At 33.2% G+C, this 6,129-nt stretch overlaps 1 protein-coding gene across 1 annotated transcript in view; it reads left to right on the top strand.

Annotated features, from left to right (window-relative positions):
- LOC117179074 overlaps positions 1–6,129 on the top strand; it is a 13,678-nt gene that overhangs the window by 6,546 nt on the left and 1,003 nt on the right. The gene's annotated exons all lie outside the window — the stretch shown is intronic.

The raw sequence follows: 6,129 nt of genomic DNA on the forward strand, positions 1-6,129 counted from the left end.
ACGCCAATTAGCACAAATGGTAAGTTCCGACAGTGCCTACAAGTGTGCCTACTGGCCGCTAAATGGCAATACCGGTTTCATATGTATACACCTGGTACAAGGGGCGATGGGAAAATATCGAAAAAATTCATGAGTATGAGGAAAACTGTTGCTAAACCGGAAGGATGTGTTAGTCTTCTATTTTGTGAAAATCGCGGTATTTTTATACTTTTTTTTGTTGGAAAACAAATGCCAGAAAGCAGGGGGGGGGGCCTTTTTTGTTTTACTGCCGACCGCTGGTGCCATTCTTCAGCCCCTGGTTCTGAATGCTTGGATGGCACCTGGCCACGGGTCGAAGAAAAGGACCAGCGGTCGGTAGTAAAAAACGCCCCCCCCCCCGCATTCTGTCACTTGTTTTCTAACAAAGAAAATGTCTAGAAATATCGCGATTTTCACAAAAACGAAGACTAACACATCCTTCAGGGTGATTGAAAATAAATACAGAGTTTATCCATTACATTTTGCAATTGGTTCACAATAGTTTTCCTCATACTCACGAATTTTTTCGAATTTTTCCCATCGCCACACAGTGATCGGAAAACCCAAAAAGCTGGCCTAAGTTAACGGTGTTATCGGAATTCCATAATTTTTGGTGTACTTACGTTTTCGAGGTCGCTGATTACGATACTAGATTAGGATTTTCGAAATTCAAAATGGCGTATTCAATATGGCGGACAAATTTTGAGAAAAGTCATTCAATCTTTTTAAAACTCGGTATGTTTACGTTTTTTAAGGTCGCTGAGTACAATGCTTGAATTAGATTTTCAAAATTCAAAATGTCAGATCCAATTTGGCGGATAAATTTTGGAAAAAGTCATTCAATCTTTTTAAAACTCGGTATGTTTACGTTTTTAACGTCGCTGATTACGATGCTCAATTCAGATTTTCGAAATTCAAAATGGCGAATCCAATATGGGGGACAAATTTTTGGAAATGTCATTCAATCTTTTTAAAACTCGGTATACTTACGTTTTCAGGGTCCCTACTCACCATTCTCAATTCACATTTTCTAAATTCAAAAGGGCGGATTGAATATGGCGGACAAATTTTGGGAAAAGTAATTCAATCTTTCTAAAACTCGGTATACTTACGTTTTTGAGGTCGCTGATTACGATGCTCAATTCAGATTTTCGAAATTCAAAATGGCGGATCCAATATGGGGGACAAATTTTGGGAAAAGTCATTCAATCTTTTTAAAGCTCGGTATACTTACGTTTTAGAAGTCGCTGATTACGATAGTAAATTCAGATGTTTAAGATTTGAAATAGCGGATCCAATATGGTGCACAAATTTTGGTATTCTTTGTTTTTCGAGGTCGCTCAACATGAAAATAGATCAAGAATCGACCATTTAAATATATTATTCCATATAATGGACTGTTTTCTGAGACGTTAATTTAATTTTGTACAAAGTTTGTCGTAGTCCTTATGTCTCATCAAATTATTGAATACATGAAAATTACTGAAAGAATACACAATACACTAGTTGTATACTATAGTATAATTTTTAGTCACTATTCGACGAATCCGAGTCAACACTGTTATCGTCACTTACATTAGGGTCATTAATCTAACGATTCAAGTCGTTTATTGGAACTTCGATTCCACGAAGCAATTCTAACGCTTCTTGCGAAAAGGACTTTAGTTTTCTTTGAGGCAGTATACGTAAAATAGTGATTTTCGGGTCTGATGTAATCAAAAGCCTGTTAAAAACATCTTCCATATTTTTGACCAATTACATTTCCGTGCAAAATTTTTGCAAAACTTCTTTATGTACTTGTTACATGATTTCTGAGCCTCTTCTGACATTTTCCCGATTGGAAGTAATGAGGACTCAATGATTTTATGTCCATGAAGTAAAATTTTATGGACAGTCGTTGGCATCTTAAACCATGGATAAGTCAACGAATTTTCTCACAGTTTCAGTAGCATTGTGTAAGTATTGTGTGGAAACGCCTAATTAAATTTTCTTCAACTCCAGTAATTTCAAAAGAAATCTTTGCATTTTCGAAAAAACGTCTGGAAGTATTACCATCATTAGAACTCCCATAATTCTATTTTGATAGATCAACCTGCAAACCTAATTGTTTGTAGAATTTTTCTTGAATCTCCCTTTTTCTTTTTTCCACTTCTTCAGCATTTTTTTTCCTTATTTGCCACGGTTTGATTTCCAATCTGTATGAAACATGCAAAAAAAACTCAAAAATTCATGCATGCAGAGAAGAGAGATCAAACTGCAAATTCTCTTCATAAATAGTTTTTTCCAGCATTTTATCAACATTTTTAAATTCCGAGGATGTGGCTTCACAAAGATAACAGCGCATTACTGAGGCTGTGTTAGTTACAGAATTACAAACTTTCCCATCAATCAATGTAAACTGAAGCTTGTATTTCACGCAAATTTCGATGCCATTAACTATTGTTAGGAAAGGCAAAAGATTTATTTCCTGTTCTTTAATATTATCGACCTGAGCAATTATTGATTCAGTTGTTTCTTTCATAAAAGGAATTGAGATTGGTCGACAAAATCTTGGAGAGGATGGGCGCAGATTTTTCCAAACAATTTTTTTCACATTATTCTCTCCAAGACCATAAATTTCCAATGGAACCAATAAAGAAAAAAATCTATTTTCACAAGAACATTTTTCGTCAGTAAATTTTTGTTTGTATCTACTCTGGCCGCACGTTCCGTCACACCCCATCTACAAATGAAAGTGAATTCTTTCAGATTTTCTGTAGCGAGTCTCTCAATGACTTCTGATTGTGTGGAAAAAATTCTTTAAGTCGTATGGTCTAAAAGTGCTTGTAAAGTAACCGAAGCTTCCGTTTCCGTCACAGTCATTGCAGATTTTTCCGGATAACAGCTTTTTTTCGACTCAAGAACCTTATCGAAAGACGGATACAGACAAAATTTTTTTGTAAATTTACTTCGCGCATCCCTTTGTACTGCTTTTTTGAAAGATTATTTTCAATAAGTAGTGACAATACTTCGCCTCCAGACAACGTCTCTTCTCGAGCATGTGTTAGAGCGTTCCGGTATTCAGATGGGCTTGTTGATGCACCGCTTGAAATATCTTTTCAAACATTTGCGGCATCTAGTTGTCCTGTGGCTCGAAGAGTCATCTGGGTTGCATAAACAAGTTCTTCGCAAGTGTTTTGAGTTCGAAGATGTTCAGTTTTCCTGCGCTTCGTTCTTTTAGCGCTGTCAATAAAACTAACCAGAGGACGACCTGGGCCAATATTTTCTTGAGACCCCGGAAAATTTTCATGGGCATCATTGAGGGTAACGAATTTTTCCAGCCAATCTTTATTATTTTTTTATAAATTCCCCTTCTTTCCGGGAAACTCTTATCCATCTTGTTCGAAAATTGTGTACTAATTTCGACACGATTTGTCTTTTATCATATGTCAACTTAAAATTAAAGTCAAGTTTTTTCGACAATTCCAACTCAATAATTGAATAAATGTTGTTGGCATCGTCGTGTAAATGTTGTTTTATAAGATTGAAGAATTCTCCTAGGGTGTAGTCTGGAAGGTCCTTTTTTGGTTTCTCCATTGTGGTTCCTGAAAACAGAATTGTCAGACTTATCAACTAATTAAGAATGTTCCTGAATTTATTATGAAGGTCCCAATTAAAAACTCTAACATCGAAAAAAAAAGAATTTTTCCGTCGACAAATGCCCCAATAATGCATTTGTTTATTAAAGCTGTTTTAAAAATCATTAGATTAATCAACAAATTATGAATTTTGCTAAAGTTATCATAAAGTTCCTAATTAAACAATTGAAAACGAAAAAAAAAATTTTTGAATTGAAAAATCTCTGATGAATGCATTTGTTTATTTAACTTGTTTATAATATTAACATTCATAATCTAAAGAAAAAATTTATTCATCATCATATTGTTTTTATCTAAATTTCTTGTAAAATAACTTAAAAAACGTAAAATTATGGAAATTCGTAGAAAAAAATTTTTTAACAAATAATTTGTTTGATAAACATTTGTTTTTTTGTTGCGCTAGCATTTTTTTTTGACTGAGTTGTTAAGCTTCAAAGGCAGATGCCTATAGTTTTCTCGCCGACAGATGTCAGGCTGTAATTTGATATCTGTGATTTGCGTAAAAAATTTTCGTTTCGAGCTAATTAGCAAAATACAAGTAAAAATGCTGTCGCGAGGCCCATTGCTGAGACACGTTGACTTTCTCATTACCCCAGAGCTAAGAATATATTGGAAAAAATTTGAAAAAATCTGGAGTGTGCCACAACATGTTTAGGATCCAGTAGAAACCTTAAAATTTATAAATATTCAAAAATGTCAGTTTTGCAAGGATTTTTGTTGAATGTTTTTATTTAGGGATTGAATGGAGCTATCGCGCTGTTTAATGGCTCTAAAGGTGTAGTAATGTACCCTTATTCCTATTTTGACCACAAAACTGAAAAAAATTTATAATTTCGCGATTAAAGTCGCTCAGAATAATTCGAAGTTTAATGGGGCGAGGCGCGTGGCACAGTAGTAGAAAAAAGTGTAGAAAAAAAAAGGTCCGTCATATTTCCCAGCGGCAGGCAGCCGTTTTCTCCAGATTTTCCCACAGCTGCTGCTCGCTCAGCAGAGCCGTCTCAAAGCTTTGATTTAATATAGTACACTTATTTCGATATGATAATATAATTTTGTAATTATTAGGCTGTTAATTCACTACTGAAATGCGTGAAAGATTTGTTTATATGAACTATTCCATGTCAACTCATCTGCAGAATGTAAGCTATTGTTCGAAATTTTAATGAAAATTACAGTATTTGTTCTCTTAGGTGTTGAAAGACAAACTATAAGATGATTTTTGAAAAATCCCAAAAACTTCGAATATATTGAAAATTGAGCTTTTTGCATTTTAATTTAACTCTTATAACTTTAATGACTTTATTGTTGTAAAGGTGTATTTTTTAAAATTATATGTAATAAGATACAGTTGTCCAGAAATATTTTTTTAACCACAAATTTCTTGGATTTTTCAAAAATTAATTTGTAAATTTAATTATTTAGAGGACAGTGTAAGCCAGGGCTCGCCACTTCAAGCAAGTGTTGGCTGCCACGACAAGTGCAGGGCTGCCACCAATTTTTTCTGTCCTTTTTTTCTTCGTTTTCCAGGAATCGAGCGAAGGGTTACGGTCACGGTAAATTACGTCTTGTCGTCGTTCACGCCGGGGGGTCTGAACCTTTTTACTCGAATTTTCAATACATTTAATTTCCAATTTCAATTTTATTTTTAATTGAGAAAGTGAATCAAATTTATATGCGAATTGAAGCTGTCATAAAAGTTTTAAAAAGGAGGAAAAATTCGAAAAATTTTGAATGAAAATTCATTTTAAAAAAAGAGAGAAACGATTGTCGCCAAAGCCTTTTTCTTCGTTCTTATCGTTCTCCTTTATCTTGTACAAACTTTAAGTAATGATTAAAAAAATAATTTACCTAAGTTGCTAGAAAGATTTTGTGTTGGTTTTATTTAAAATTTTCAATACTTGTGAATGAAGAGCGGATTGAAGCTACTGTGACGTTAGTTCGACTGTTTAATAGAAGCTTTCAAACTTCAAAGCTTTCATACGAAAATGTTTAAATATAGGCGATATAAGAATTTAAACAATTCCAGTAGAGAGGCTATTTGTATCAGTGATATTTCACTCACAATCTGTGAAATTTCACTGATTTATATTTAGAGAGTAGACCATCGAGTCATAAATCTATTCAAACTTATGAATTCTTAATTGTTTAAACTCTCCATTAAAAATTCTTAAATTTTTATGATTTAATATCAAATTTTCTTCTTTTTAGAACAGTTAGAATTAAAAACTTGACTTTTGATTTCCGAAGCCATCAAAAGTCACCAATTTTAATTTATGATTCTTCAAATTTCGAGAGATTTCATTTGTACTTTTTCGAAATTTAAATTGTCAGTCTTTTAAATTAAAGGGTTTTTTTATTTTGAGAATTTAGAATCACAAATTAGGTAAGTTTTTAGTTTTACAATTAAAAATTGTATAATTTTCACAATTTTTATTTGAAATTTCTTAAGTTTGGAATTCTCAGAATTGATAACTTT

This window comes from Belonocnema kinseyi, chromosome 1 (assembly GCF_010883055.1).
Source record: "Belonocnema kinseyi isolate 2016_QV_RU_SX_M_011 chromosome 1, B_treatae_v1, whole genome shotgun sequence".
NCBI classification, from domain to species: domain Eukaryota; kingdom Metazoa; phylum Arthropoda; class Insecta; order Hymenoptera; family Cynipidae; genus Belonocnema; species Belonocnema kinseyi.